The sequence below is a fragment of the Leopardus geoffroyi genome, chromosome C3 (genome assembly GCF_018350155.1).
Source record: "Leopardus geoffroyi isolate Oge1 chromosome C3, O.geoffroyi_Oge1_pat1.0, whole genome shotgun sequence".
Taxonomy (NCBI): Eukaryota; Metazoa; Chordata; class Mammalia; order Carnivora; family Felidae; genus Leopardus; species Leopardus geoffroyi.
The window spans coordinates 124,107,531-124,124,424 of record NC_059338.1 but is presented as its reverse complement, the minus strand read 5'-3'; the positions used below and the strand labels follow the sequence as shown (position 1 = coordinate 124,124,424).

The following is a 16,894-nucleotide window of genomic DNA, read 5'->3' as shown; positions in this document are numbered from 1 at the left end:
ATGCTGATTGATACAAAACTTTATTTTTGGAGTTGATAATGTGAAAAATCTGGTTAAATATGTTCTTAAAAGTTTTAAAGCAGCCAGTGGCATACCACAGAATTAGACTAAAAATGTAACACAAAAGCTATTTATTGTAATAATCAATTTAAAAATTAAGTGACCCTATTAAAAGAGATTCTCAGATTGAGTCAATTAACTTAAACTATTCTGTTTACAAGTAGAATTCTGTGAATGACTACACCTAAAACAAAGCTACCCATTTAGAATAAAATCACAAGATGAATAAGAATGTAGTAGACAAATACAAACACAAAGAAATCAGACATGCATTAAGATGGACAGAGTGTGCGAGTGGGAGTGGAGGAAGAGGGGAAGAGAGAGAAAGAGAGAGGGAAAATCTCAAGGAGTCTCCATGCTTAGCATGGAGCTTGACACAGAGCTCGATCCCACGACCTTGGGATCATGACCTGAGCTGAAATCAAGAGTTGGACATTCAATCAACAGAACCATCCAGAACACACCCAGAGGGTCTTTTTTATTTGATGTGAAGTATAACTGATTTACTAATTTCAACATTTATTGCATGCCCACTATCTGCCATATACTCTTCTGGATGCTGAAGATACAGTGGTGAGCCAAACAGATGAATGTATAAAGGACAATAAAACAAGCCAAGAGGATAGAGAATGCTGAGAAGTTGGGGTGGAGGGAATGAAGATATAATAAAGGATTATTTTTCCTAAAATATATAAAGAAAACCACTGGTAGAAGTATAAGCAGAAATAGAAATACAGTTCCACTACATCTCTTTAATACATTCACTCACTTTTTTGACAGATGAACAGGTAGATATAAAAGGAGATATAGAGAACTTTAATAATGTGCCATTAACATCTTGACTTATTGATATATATGTATATATTGTGCACAATCTCCGTGCTTTACAAAGAGAAAACATTTTCCTCAGGGTCTGTGAGTATTTAAAAAAATATATATCATCCACTATGTCACAAAAAACACAATAAATTCTCCAAAGCAAAAATTACACAGACTATATGTGAAATAAAATTAATCATTAAACAAATTTTTTTAATGTTTATTTATTTTTGAGAAAGAGAGGGAGAGAGAGAGAGACAGAGCACAGCAGGGGAGGAGCAGAGAGAGATAGACACAGAATTGGAAGCAGGCTCCAGGCTTCGAGCTGTCAGCACAGAGCCCAGCACGGAGCTGAAACTAACAAACCGGGAGATCATGACCCGAGCCAAAGTCTGACGTTTAACCCACTGAGCCACTGAGGTGCCCCAAATTGGGCTTTAATTTTAAAAAGTATTAACCCATAGCCTGTGTGAACATTAAAAACTCCCTTATAAAATTCTTGAATCAAAGAATTTAAGAAAATGACAATGGAAAGTGTTATATATTAGAACATGAGATAGAGTCAAAGAAGTATCCAGAGACAAATTCATATCATTAAATACTTTTATTTACAAGCAAGCCATAAGGAATACAAGTGACCTAAAGCCAGAATTTCCTGAACTGTCCACAGCACCAAACCACAAAATGTTAGTAGTATACTGTAGAAAGTATACTGTACTACAGAGAGTATACTAGTCTATATGATGTATATATATTATACTATACTATTCTATGAAGTATACTATACCATAGAAAGTGTTCTGAGGTAAAAATAGTTTGGAAAATGCTGTGTTAAAAAAGCTAAACATTTTTTAATTTGAGAATTCCTCAGTATCTTTCATGTGATAATGAGGGTTGTAAAGCACTAAGAGGAAATACAATATTCACTGTTTCCCAAACTATTTGATCAGAGAAAATTTTTTTCATAGTATACATATTAATATCTAAGGGCAATGCTCTTCTGCGTAGTTTAGGAAACATAGAGCTGAGCATTCAACTTAAGAAGCATTAAGAAAGAAGCAATAGTAAAAGTGAAAGTAATAAAACCACAAATTGTTCAAATTAATAGATAAATTCATAATCTGGTTCTCTAAAAATAAAATAAAATGGATTATACTTGATAAACCTAAATGTAGAAAAATAACAATACTATTTGTTATAATAAAATTCAAATACCAATGAAGCATTTTTGAGTAAACTATATATTGCTTAAATTAGCTCAAAAGGAAAACAGAAAGTCAAGAAAATAAATATTATGATAGAATTGGGGGAAAAAGTCACTTAAGTGCTTTTATTGAAAGGTCACAAATTACATGATTAGTTATTTTGGAAGTTAAACAGATAATTCACTTATTATATAAATGGTTCCAGAGAATAGAACATCATAGAGGCCTTACCAGTTCATTAAATTTTTTTTATGTTTATTCATTTTTGAAAGACAGAGAGAGACAGAACACAAGCAGGGGTGGGGCGAAGATAGAGGGGGACACAGAATCTGAAGGAGGCTCCAGGCTCTGAGCTGTCAGCACAGAGCCTGACGCAGGGCTCGAACTCACCAACTGGGAGATCATGACCTGAGCCGAAGTCAGATGCTCAACCGACTGAGCCACCCAGGAGTCCCCTTACCAGTTCATTTTCAATATCTAGGGTAATATTTGTTTTAAAATGAAAACAGGATTGTACAAAACAGAAAAAGAAAGAGTAATTTTTGTGCAAATAGATTAAAAATTTCTAAATAAATTACTGATAAACTGAATGTCTTATTTCAAGTGTATATAAAGATATATTCTACTTTATTTATTTAAATATTTATTTTATCAAAATATTTATATACTGTTTATTAAGGAATGCTACCATTATTGACAACTAAGAGATTATTTAAAATTTTTTTTAATGTTTATTCATTTTTGAGCAAGAGAGAGAGAGAGAGAGAGCGCGTGGAGTGGAGGAGGGGCAGAGAGAGAGGGAGACACAGAATCCAAAACAGGCTCCAGGCTCTGAGCTGTCAGCACAGAGCCTGACATAGGGCTCAAACTCACCAACTGGGAGACCATGACCTGAGCTGAAGTCAGACGCTTAACTGCCTAACCAACTGAGCCACCCAGGTGTCCCGACAACTAAGGGATTATTAACATAATCCATCAATAGCAAAGACCAAAAGGTGATAAACTTGGGGCCCCTGGGTGGCTCAGTTGGTTAAGCATCTGACTTCAGCTCAGGTCATGATCTCACCATTCATGAGTTCCAGCCCCACATCGGTCTCTGTGCTGACAGCTCAGAGCCTGGAGCCTCCTTTGGATTCTGTGTGTGTGTGTCTCTCTCTGCCTCTCCCCCATTTGCATTGTGTTTGTCTCTCAAAAATAAAAATAAACATTAAAAAAATTTTACAAAAAGGTGATAAGCTTGATAGATGTTGACAAGGCATCTGAAAGTATTCAAAATCAATTTCTGATCAAAAGCATTTAGTTATTTTAAAACAGAAGAATTCTTTCTTAACAAAGAATATTATCTCAAGTTCAGTGCAGAATTTTCTGATAGGCCAACTAAATAGGTTATGTAGAGAACCAAAGAATTTGAACTTGGTATTTGCGAAATACCCACTGAAGTAGTCACCATTAGAAAACAGAATTCACCAGAATTTCTTGATAATATTTTGCAAGTTAATGCTGGTTCTGTTTTGAATGGCATATCGAATCATAATCTTTTCATACTTTAAGCCTCTATATTGTCTTTATCTGGCTCTGCACATGAAATAGCCAACCTCATTCTTAAGTGAGGTTGCTTAATGCTTAAGCAATTAGTATTCATATTAAAGTCAATAACAAAACAATGATAGTCATCATCATTTGTATTTTAATAGGTCTGCCAATGTAGTAAGACAGGAATAATAAATAAGAGATATAATTATGAGATTCAGGGAGGCAAGATTATCACTTTATGCTAAGGATATGGCTGTTTACTTTGACAATGCAGGAAAGCAATAACAAAAAATTATTAGATATGGTGAAAGACTTCATTAAGGTGATTGATTATAAAAGAAATATACCAAACCATTCATTTTTCTATTTAATTATAATAACAAGTTTGAAAGCATAATGAGAATAAATCTCGATTACAATAGGAAACAAAATTATAATATCATCTTGGCATAAATCTAATCATAAGAAGGGCCTAGGGCACCTGGGTGGCTCAGTCGGTTATGCGTCCGACTTTGGCTCAGGTCATGATCTCATGGTTCATGGGTTCGAGCCCCGCATTGACCTCTGTGCTGACAGTTCAGTAGTTCACAGAGCCTACTTCAGATTCTGTGTCTCCCTCTCTCTGTCTCTCTCTCTGTCTCAAAAATAAATAAACATTAAAAAAGAAGGGCCTACATTAGTAAAATTATATATTTCTTTTCTTATAGACATAAAAGAAGATTGAATAAATGGGGGCATATACCTTAATCCTAGAAGGAAGTCTCAAAGTTTTATATATTGTCAATTGCAACAAATTATTGGTACAAATTTCGTGCTAATCCAGTCAAAATATGGCTAATTATTAGATGTTTCTGGAAGAATAAAGTCTGTCTGGATTAAATATTTTAGATAATAAAACAAAAGTGGGGCAAGATGAGAAGAGGTCTTTTAAATAAGGTAGGAAATTGAGAAAAGCTATAAAGGACAAAATAGTTTGACTACACAAAGAATTTTTAAATGTCTTATGGCAAATTATATCTTAAAAAAGTTATAGAGAAACCAATTTGACAATAAATTTCATATTTAAAAAAGTTATAGAGAAAGAATATTTAAAATGCACATTATTGGTAAAGGGTTAATTATAATATACAAACGGCTTCTATGCATATATAAGAAAAAAAAACCAAATAAAATAAATAGGTAAAACAAACAAGGTATAAATGTGCAATTCATAGAATTGTATTGTAATAGTATTTAGCCATGACATACAAATTCTTATCCATTATGTTAGTAAAATTAAAGAAATCATAATACCTAATGCCTGCAAAGATTTGGAAAAACAGTACTCCCATGGTCTTCTGGCAGAAATGTAAATTATAACACCCCTTTTTTTGGAGGAACCAATCTGGTTATATCTATTTCCAGATACTACCCTTCAACCTAGAAATCCTATTATTATGAGCTTACCACATAGAAACAAAGCTTTGATGCCTTAGAACTCATGCTCAAAAATTTTTTCTTATGGGACTGTTTGTAGAAGACAAAGGTCATCAAGGTCAGTGATTGTCCAGCAGTGGGAAGTTGACTGAATATATTGAATAGAATATAAATCCACATCCATGCGTGGATTTATGCAACCATGAGGAAGAATGACTTGAATCTATACCTATTGAATTATATATTTCTATTATTCAGTGAGAAAATCAAGATGGAGAAAAATGCTTACTTGCAGGCAGTGAAGCTGATAAAAGCCCTGTATATGAAAGGGTGGGTTGTATATGTTTGTGACTGTTGCAGGAGCATGGATAAAGAGGAGGAACAATTCACAGGCTGCTAGTGCTTATGGTCAAGGTGTAAGGAGAGGAACAGGGGGAGAATGAGAAGTAAGGCTTTAAAGAGTCTACAGTGTACTGGAAAACAGTTCCGTTCTAGACAACATGGAATTCAATCTACATTATTGGTTCACATTGTAAAAACCAAATCTATGCATGAACGAGAAGGTAACATGAATGGATTAAAGCACTGATTCATCCAGGACTCTTATTTCAAAATACTGAAGTTTTGAATGAAGAAAGAAAAAAAAATTCAGTGAAAAAAGCCAGGAAAACTGAAGTAACAATAAGGAGGGGAAAATTGTCACAGCCTGTTAATTAAAATTTGCTGTGCTGGTTGTGTTTGTTCAGATGTCATCGCTGCTGATAGGGAAATAAAGCTGAGGCAGAGTAAAGGAGGAAAGGAAATGATCTCTGAAGGTCTCGTGGAGATCTAACGTGTTGCTTATTGCTGTTCAGGATAGCAAAGTGACTATGGCCCACTGAGAATGCAGAATTCCAGTGTCCTCCACGCTTAGCTACATTTCAGGGGAATACAACTGAGGTCTCATTTTCAGAGGTGGTAGGATCCATCATGTTTAGTGTATGGGTGGGAGCCAGAGGAAAAACAAAATTCTTGTAGAAGTAGAGATATACCCCACTGGGAGATGCCAGGGACCAGCTATCCTTTTGCAGCAGTCGTTTATTCTTTTTTTTTTAATGTTTATTTATTTATTTGGGGGGGGGGTAGGGGCAGAGAGAGGAGGTGGGGGGGAGGAGAGAATACCAAGCAGTCTCCTCACTGTCGCGCAGAGCCTGAAGGGGCTCGATTTCACAAAACCCAAGATCAAGAGCTGAGTTGAAATCAAGAGTTGAACACAACTGGCTGAGCACCGCCCCCCCCCCCCCCCCTGCCGCCCCGGTGTTCTAATTTACTCTTGATTCCAATTCATATGGTAACAGAAGTTTTGGCACCCAGAGGAAGCCTACTGTGACACTGCCTTTTCTGGAAGCTTACCTTGTCCCTTTCCGTGCCCATGTTCTTCCACCTTCATTCCCTCGGAGTCCCCAGTCATTATCCCATAGAAATAGGGCCGTGTCTTGTCGTTGGTCTTAAGGCACATTCCTTCACATCGTTTATAGGTTGTTTTCATATAAAGCAGTGACAGACACAGGTTCCCAAGTCATCTAGGTCTTGGACTTTAGAGGGGCTCTGCAGATAAGTAGGAGTTGCCGGTCACTGATGACCATGTAGTTCTAGCATGAGATGTTCAGGATTTGGGGAGAAAGAAAGGTAGGTCACGAGAGTCTTTCTTTAGCTTAAACTTGATGGGCTGATAACATGTCTTCAAAAAACTTGTTCCTCCAATTTCTTAAAGTCTTCTAATAAGTAATGCATTATGTCTCAAATTTATCTTCTTTCTGGAATTTACTAAATGCTTTCACATATTTCATGCTTTGTGATATGCAGCTATGTCTTACAGGCAAATTTGATGCATTCCAAGCTTTATACTCTTCATAAATATTTTAATTCAAATAAAGTAAATTTCAGAGTGTTATTTTTTCTCAAGACCAAAAATATCGCTATTAATAATTTCTAACTTTAGCAGTGTTCTCTAAATATTATAAACAAAATTAATATTATAAATCTTGGTTTAGGTTGTTAATTTTTAAAATGGCTCTAGTTTATATTGGAGGAACTTTTAAAATTTTTGAAAATATTTGTAAAAATGGTTCATTTTCCCTGAAAATTGCATCTCCAGTTGTGTATCTCTACGTGTTGGGTTTTATCAACCTGATATTTTTTCTACATCCTACCTGCCTAATTTATCATCTATGGCTTGTCACAACTCATTACTTCAAATATATCACTCTTTTGTTCCACCAATTAGAAATGCTTATTTTGTTTCTGAGGCCAACGATCCCCTGTAGGGAAAGGTACAAATAAGAGAAACACAAAATGTGAAAAAAAATGTTTTCTCTCTCTTTTTTTTTCACTTTGGCTGGGAGATATGTACACTTAATAAGGTTCATAAATTTTGGTTTCCCTCAAAAGGAACTTGAACACTAATAAAATAGCTTCACGTGAAATACTCCGAATTTTGCAAGCCATCCTAAATTCATTCTCATTAGCAAGCAAATGATTAAGAAAACCCACCTACAGACAATTTTAATTTCCCTGAAGAGGGTGGTTTTTTTGGTGTGTGTGTGTGTGTGTGTGTGTGTGTGTGTGTGTGTGATGAAGCAACTGAAAAACTCTGTAGTAAGGCAGAGGTATTGCTGATATAACCCTGCTCTGGTTCATTCACTCAAAGATTTTAGAAACAGAATATAGAGGTTTTTTCTTTATTCTACATTCTCCTACCCTGTCATTGTCATTTGGAACCTAAGTTTTCTCTTTCTTTTCTCTTTCTTTCCTCTTTCTTTCTTTCTTTCTTTCTTTCTTTCTTTCTTTCTTTTTCTCTTCTCTTCTCTTCTTTTCTTTTCTTTTCTTTTTTTTTTTGGGGGGGGGACTTAGTTTTGAAAGGAAATATTAACAGGCTGTGCAGAATGCTAAAGTTACAATTATTTTCTGAGTTCCACCCTATATATTTTTTTTAAACCAGAAGACTATACTAGATAATTCGTATGGTTTAGGAAAATATAACAAATAAATTGAACACACTTGGATTAATTCCCAGATGTTAGTTCATTGGGAATGTATTTACTAATCAAACAAACATCTTCAAACCTCTAAATACCGTTGGATACCAAGCTATGAAACACTTCAGTAGTGGGCTTCCTTAGTGCTTCCATAGTAGCACTCTGGACCCTGAAATACCACAGTATATGTCACATTGTTACTTCCATTGGTACCTTGGGGGGACGAATTAGCATCTTTGATTGGATGTCTTGTTCCTGCCCAGAAAGTCAGTTTAGTTTGGAAGCAACCTTCTCAAGCCTGCCTACCTCTCAGTATCACTGGATCTTGGTTCCATAGGCTTATATTGTACACAGATGACAATAATTCCTTTTTTTCTTTCCCCAACTTTTCCTCAAAATGATGTCTTAGAGTAGAGGGCATCTCAATGACTCAATACACCCGCTTTTTCTTCCTGTTTGAGTCACTCATTATCTTTTCTTACAAGTATTAATTGGGCACCTACTATTGGGTATCACTGCATAGGGGATTCAAGATAGTTTTAAGGATTCAAAGGTAATTTCTTCATGATATTTTTCCCCAGAAGACTTGAAGACTAATAAAATATATGAAAGCCATGCCTATGACTAGTATACGAGCAAGAAAATGAGAAGGACATGAGAAAGGGACAGGTGAAATCTTAGGAGTCAGAGGAGGCAGCAACTGCTCTCAGCAGAGGGATTAGAGACAGTTTATTGGAGAAAGTGAAGGCCAACTGTTTCCTCTACTGAAGCAGACTACACAGATGCATGTGGATTCACACGTAAGTCACCATGCTGCATTACTCTTTAGTTGTTACCCTAATGCCCTCTTCCCCACTTAAGCTTCTCTAAAGCTTCTAAGCTTCTACCCTAAAGCTCTCCTCCCCACTTGGAGCTGCCTCACTTAAATCATGAGCCCACTGCATCCATGGTAGACAGGTCTGTCCTTACCACTGTATTAATGGCCCCATCCAAGTGCCAACTGGTCCCCTGATTGTTACTACCGCTAGATTCTTTTCAAGCCTGATTTCATTTGATCTCTCTCTCTCTCTTGCATATAATACTTTTGACCACTTCTTTCTTCCTTTGACATCTTAAATACCACCCTCTCTTGATTCTATTACCCCTCCAAGCAATGTTCCTCAGGATTCTTTCTAGCTTTTCTTCTCCTAACAACTTCTTTAAGTGTTGACACACCTCAGATTTCTCTGACTCTACTAGCTAATCACTCATTCTGTCCTCCCTGAATGAGTTCATTTGGTCCAATGGTCTCAGTTAATATCTTCACTCAAAATCAGTCATGTTCTGGGCTCAAAAGTGCTATAGGACATTTCCACTTTTGTTGATCGAAAGCACTATTGTGGGTTGAGGTCTCTGAAGAAGCACACCGGGAATTTGTGTGTAGGGTGTTTGGTAAGGAGTACTCTTGGGAACATCTTTAGATGGGGAAAGAAAGAAGCATCTTGGACAGAAGGAGAAATTAACTTCGGTAACTTCTTGAGGAGCTCTGAAGCTGAGATGATTCTACAATATTGTCTGTAGTTGGAATGTACCCATGCACTGACCCATGCACTGACCAGCAATGGATACAGGCTGCCCCTAGAGAGGGGACTAGACTTGGACAAGAAGCCTCTCACTCCCAGCAGTGCAGAGAGTAAGTCCTTCAACCCCACAGGGGTACCAGCACAACGTTTACTACAGGCACCTAATGTGTCTATAAAACTGTGTTCATTATTTTTTCCATAAATGTGTTACTTCTCTTGCATTTTTATGTTTGTTGAATCACTCTCCCATCTAGCAACCCATATCAGATCCTGAGGGATCACTGAGTCCATTCACTTAGTTCTCACTGGCAGCTAACTCAAAATCCAGATCTTTCCAACCTCCATCCTTAATTTTCTCTTTTTCCTCCTCACCCAGCTTGTTGTTAGGGGCCTAACGCAGACATAGCATCTCCCACCTAAACATCTGCGTCAGCATCTTCATTGGTATCACAGGTTCGTGTCTTTCATCCTTCCTATCTTTTATTCTCTTCACCTCCAAAGTGATATTTCTACATTGTAAAACTAACCACATCGGTCCTCTGTTTATTCAGTTGCTCCTATTGTCTTCCGTATAGTGATCAAATTTCTTATCATGGCATGAAATTTCTCCAGCCTTGTCTGAGGCCCACAGTTCAGCCATTCAGAAATGCTTGCAGTCCTGCAAGTACATCAGGCTATTTCATATCTCCCTGCCTTTGATCATGGTGTTCCTTCTGCCTGGAATATTCTTTCATCCCACTCCCTTGCCACTTGAGAATGCCTATTCGTCTTTCAAGTCTTAGTTCAAGAAGTACCCCTCTGTGAAACCTTTCCTGGCTTGTTTTACTCCCTTGAGTCACCCCATTTTTTATTTATGGCCCCACTATGTCCCAACATACTGCTATCTTTAAATCTATAATTCGTAATTGCACTCTTTGTACTCATGACTATCTGTCTTACTATTTGTGTTCTCCTGGAAGGCAGAAATTATGTCTGATTTATTCCTGAGGAGTGTGGCAGAAAACACATTAATTAATGATGACTGAAAAGATTGTTAAGTGGAAGGGAGGGGCCAGTTGCTAACAGACAGGATGAATCTGAAAAACAAAAAACAAAACAAACAAGCGTGGTTTTGTGACTTTCTTCATTATACCAAACAGCCTCACAATAGAAAGGGAAGAGATCATGTGAAGTGCTCAGGGTACAGAACTGAAAAGTTGGGTCCGTTGGAAGGATACAGCATGGAAGAGATCAAGGGTTCTAGTGAGAGCTTTACTGAAATAGGGAGTGGTCTGTGGTCTGCAGGCAAAAAAAGGAAGAAAGGAAAGTTCTGGACCTCAAAATTTTAGAGATAAAGCAGTTTGAGGTGTTGACAAGGGCCCAAGTCCAGTCTTAAATTCAGGTTGCTTATGGGGAGGGGAAGAAAGATAAAGGTTGTTATCACTAAAGAAAATGAAAATCTTTGAAGTCAGGAAGCTATGTGGGTTATTATTAGAGTGGCCATATATCCTGGTCTCTTGGTCCCTTTCTGAGTTATGCCTGCTGTTCCAGCATAATTATTAATGGTGTTTCTCTCCCTCTCAAAACTGTCCTTGTTTTAATGATAAAGTACCGTCATTCTAGTTATTATTAACTTCCCAAAACACCATGATAATACTCTGTGTAGCTAAGATAGCTTTCTGGACTTTTAGAGAAAAATTAGGCTTTCAAAATTAGAATGTTCGCAATTAGAATGAAAATATAGTAGGGGATTTAAAGAATAGTTATTGCAATTTACCATGGGAAGATAATAATAATAAATGCATTTTTAATTAAAATGTATATCACAATTAGGATTTTTTAATTTCACAGTTACATACAAAAACTTAAGTTTTCTGTGGTATGGGTCTTATCTTTTTATGTTATTTTAGAATAGAGTGCATTTAAACAAATAAATAAATTTTAACATGTAGCTTAATAATTTACACTTAAAGAGGAGTCTGTAAACTTAGAGATGTTTCAAATATAATCGCTCCATTGTGTAGAGGAAAGAACACAGGATAAAAATCAGAGGTTGTAGTTCAGTTTCTTACCAGCTAACATGAAAATAACCAAGTTAATTATTCTAAGTCTATTTCCTCACTGGTAAAAGGGGATAATAATAGTCATCTGACTTCTTAAAGGGGTTGCGGTGAAGACGAAGTGAAATAATGGAAAATTCTTTTAAAAACTGTACAAATGTAAGTATAGCAAATGTCCTTACTGAAAACAAAACAGAAACAAAAACAAGAAAAAGAAAGAGGCCAGGTCAGTTATTGATATTTTTGTTTTTAATTAACTTGAATATTTTTACATAAATGTAGAGTTAACAGATTTGTCGCTGTTAATATATAAATAGATGAGTTGTTCAAGATTTAAAAATTCATTTCATAAAATAGGATGTAGAAAGAACACTGAGAATAACCGGAAACCATAGTAATCTTGTTAGAAATCTGTCTTCTCATTTTACGTGAAAGACAGAGTAATTAGGGAACCGAAGTTCTGATGAGAAAATGAGGTAATTTTTGGAGACAGAAATATCGAATTCATTCTTTTATAAGTGTTTTACCTATTAAAAGCCCTCAACCTAGCCATCAGAAGGTCAACCATTTTATAGATTAACTCACTCAACCTATGTCAGAGGTTAGGAACTCTCTGGTGAGAACAGCTGTTTGTCATTTGTCTTTCCACATCAAAGACACAGGGAGATTCTTTAGTAAATTAGGGAGGTCTTAAGGAGATGAGATTAATTCCTGGTATAAAGAAAATGCATACAACAACACTAGTTTCCCTATAATGAAGGTAGGAAATAATAAACATTAATTGGAGCAATAAAGCTTCGTAGAAAATTTGGCCTAGGATATTTTATTCTAAGTTTGCAAGTATGTCAAAACTTATTTGTAAAACACCACATATAAGTTTATATGGGAAAATTCTTTATTTTTCATGCAAAATATAGATTTTTCTGAGTGTGAAATCAACTTTATTAAAAACAGTCAAGTTTATTTTTGCATACAGTTTGCAGTAAGTTCATAGAATAATAGGAAGAGAATGTAAATACTTGTGAAAATGAATATACTTTGGCAAGAAAAGAATTTATTTTGAACTCCAACTATGGTCTAGGATCTGTGCTATACATATTACATGAATAATGACATTTAATTGCCATAGCTATTGATGACGTAGGGCTAATCCCCACCCTCATTTTTGATAGGGAAAACAAGGTACAGCAGCTAGGTTAAGTCAGAAGTCATTAGGCAGAAATCTAAAGATTCTCCCCACTTTAGCCCAGGATTCCCTGGTTATTTAATCAGATATTAATCTAGGTAATTCTGTGAAGAGATTTTGCAGTTGTAATTAAAGTCCCAAGTCAGTTGACCTTAAGATTATCCAACTGGCCTGGTTTAATCACATGAGCCTTTAAAAGACAGATTCGGAAATCTAGAGAGAATTAAAGCATGAGAAGGACTCAGACTTACTCTCGCAGCTTTGAAGATGGAGGGGCTGTGTGAGTGTGGGCAGCCCCTACAACCAGAGAGTGGACCCTGGCTGATGGCCAACAAGTAAACAGGGACCTCCATCCCCAAGGAAATGAGTTCTCTCTACCCTCCTTAGTAAAGAGCCCATTCTGGTCAACACCTGGATTTTGGCCTTGTGAGACCCAAAGCAGAGGACCCAATTGAGCCATGCCAGACTTCCGAATTACAGATGGTGAGGGAATAATTGGGTGTCCTTTTAAGTTGCTTAGTTTGTGGTAATTTGTTACAGCTGCAGTAGAAATCGAATACAGAAACTCAGTCATAGAGTAAATAACCAGGAGATCTAATATTTAACCCACTCAGCACGAAGTATAGTCATGAAAATAGAAGTGAGCAAGGGCATTGATTTGAAGAAACTTTTCTCTCTCTTTCTCTCTCTCTCTTCCCTCCTTCCTTCCTTTCTTTCATCAACTATCAAATATTTTTGGACTACCTTTCACATAACAAGTGTATCTCTATAGAGGCTACACAGATAAAAGAAAAATCTAGTCCCTTTCCCCAAAGAGTTTACAATTTAAGGGTTGTGGACAGACAAGCAAATGGGTTGGCACAGTACAATATATTCTTAAGTAGTATACAAAAAATAGGCTAGAGGTTATGGTAACACAGATTCTTTTAGTCTGATTTCTTAGCATGTTCCCAGTGGTAGGCAGAATAATGGGCCTCCAAAAATGTCCTTGTTCTAACCCTCAGAAGCTGTGAATATACTGTATTACAGGGCAAGAGGAAATTGAGGATGTAAGGTTGTTAATCAGCTGACCTTCAGAAAGGGAGATAATGCAGAATTATCCAGGTGGAACCAATTAATCACAAGGGCCCTTAAAAGTGGAAGAGACAGGCAGAGAAGTAGGTCAAAATGAGTTTATATGAAGAAGGTCATAAAAACTAGACAGCTGGCTTTGAAGATGGAGGAAGGGACCACAATCCAAGGCATGTGGGGAGCTTCTAGAAGCGGCAAAGGACAATGAAAAGAGACTTCATTGGGGTCTCCAGAAAGAAACACCCCTGCTGACACCTTGATGTTAGCCCGGTAAGAATCATTTTTGGACTTCTGATCTCCATAATTATATAAAATAATAAATTTATGTCATTATAAGCCAACAAATTTACGGGAGTATGTTACAACAACAACAGGAAGCTAATACATTGCCTGAATTTCCCTAACAGGAGATGAATTAAAACAGGAATAGAGTGGGAGAATGCATCAGGTTTGTTTTATTTTAGCTAGTATTCAAGAGGCATTTCTAAACGTTAAGAGCGTTTGAAAAAAAGAAAATGAGTTGCAAAAAGCTAAATCATAAGAGAAAAATTAAATTTCATCCAATTAAAATTCTGTCCTTCTAATGAAACGATTAACAATTTTTTTTTAAAAAAAGCTCAGACTGGGAGCAAATGTTTACAAACATAGATCAGGTAAAAGACTTGTATCCAGAATATGTAGAATTCTTACAAATCAATAATAAAAAGACAAACAATACACTTTAAAAACGGGAAAAATATTTTAAGAGACATTTCGACAGAAAAGATATACAAATGACTAATAAGTACATGAAAATATGCTTAACATCATCAGTCATTAGGGAAATGCAAATTAAAATCGCAATGAGATGCTACTTTGTGCCCTGAATGACAAAAATGGAAAAGATTGACACTGTAAAGTGTGAGCAAGGAGGTGGAACAGCTGTGAGTCTTATACATTGGTGGTACAGATACAAAATGGTAGCAGTACTTTGGATGATGGTCGGTCAGTTTCATGTACGTTAAATGTGCACTTAGCACCTGACCCAGCAATTCCACTTCTAGATACTTATCTAAGAAAAAATAAAGCTTTAGATGTCTGAACTAAGATCTGGATGTAAATGTTTATAGCAATTTTATTCATAACCACCCAAACTGGAAACAATCCATCAGCCGGCGCATGGATAAATGAAGTATGGTATATCTATACAATGGAATACCATTTGCTAATAAAAAAGAATGAACTGATGTCTGCAGCAATATGGGTGAATCTCGAAAGTATTATGTTACGTGAAGAAAGTTAGATACAAGTGACCACATATTGTATGATTCCATATGATATTCTAGAAAAGGCAAAACTATAATAATGGAAAGCAGATCAGCGGTTGCCAGGGGTGAGGGTGGGGGTGCGGGAGGTAATTGCAAAGGGACACGAGGAAACTTTTGGGGATGACAAAAACATCATGTCAGTTGTTCGTGGTGGTGGTAACATAACTACATATACATTTATAAAGATCCATTAATTTGTACACTTACAAGGAGAATTTTTATTGTATATGAAACATACCTTAGCAAACCTAATTTAAAATTCTCCTTCCCGCCAAAAGAAAGTAAGTACATAGCACATGATTTAAACAAGGAAATGACCAATCTTACAGATGCAAGCTCTCTCCAGAAAATATGGCTTCTCAAATACATAGGGCAGCAAAACCATATTGGTACAAAACTTTACAATTACTGTTCGTGCATTAAAAACTAACTGTAATGTATGAGTCTGCTATATTTAATCAGTGTAAAACTTAAAAAGGGATATATTAATTAAATACAATAATCCAGAGATGAATTAAGATAGCCTGAAAGAAGAACAGGAAATGTTCTCATATCATCCTCATAAAAAAAATGCACAAGGATAAACAGTTTGATGTACAGTGAATAGAACATTGAGAATTACACAATAGTTTGCTGAAATGAGTGCAATTTATCTCACTCAACATTCCGGAATAGACTTTTTAAAAAACTCTTTTACTAAAAAGAGAAACATTTCCATGCTTGTAAAGTGCACTATGCTCCTCAGAGAAAAATACTAAGTATAGGGTATTATTATTTCATGAGCATTGGGCTTACTTTGACAGTCATTATAGTTGTTCCATTTATAATTGCTGGGACTGCCTCCATAAAGTGCGTCTTTTGTACATGCGTTTGTAATTCATGAAAAGCACACGCTCATTTTGGGAAATGCCCTTTTAGTGATATAGGCATTGAATTTGTTGTGAGAAGGCAAATACTTTGCCCAAATTACTGTGTGCCTTCGGAGGCATAGAAGGGATGAGCTCCAGCAGGGGCTCCTGGGGTATTGCCTTCTGTACCCACAAGGGCTCAGCAAATCTCCCTGGATTATTTACATGAGAGAGATTTCTTAAGAATTTTATTTTGTGAACAGTTCTTTTTGAGGATGTAATTTTACAGAAAAGGGCCTGAAGATTGTAACAGGAAAATCATTAGATTAGAAAAACACAATTTCATTTTACTTATTAATTCTATAATCTAAAGGGGGAAAAAAAGGCCCAGCCCATTTCTTTGTGAATATCCCTCAGTTGCAACGTATTACATTTGTAAATGCAGCATGCGTCTCGCTGTTTTAATAAGCGTTTCAGCCTCTTCCCTTGGGGGTTTGTGGTCGTCGTCAATAGTTATAAACTATAAAGATGTGATGGGATGTTTTATCTCATTAAGATGCCACACAACCAGGATTCCTTCATCCGCCTTACATCTGATTTGTGCTCCTCAAATATGACCTTTAAGGCCTTCGTTGCTTTGCACACACATTGCATGTCCCAAGGGTCCATAATTAAGTAGGTCACATGCTTCATATGGCATATTAGTACTTGCCTTTCAACATGCATTTCCCCTGTTCTACTGTGGGAAAATTCCCTTTTTCCTAAGACATTCTTGCACCAGCTCTTGGCACTTTCCACAGAAGAAATGTCCTTGGTATATTGTGGGAACAC

General features: G+C 36.3%; 1 long non-coding RNA gene across 3 annotated transcripts in view; it reads left to right on the top strand.

Annotated features, from left to right (window-relative positions):
* Window positions 1-16,894, top strand: part of LOC123585984 — a 78,174-nt gene that overhangs the window by 19,287 nt on the left and 41,993 nt on the right. The window lies entirely within an intron of this gene.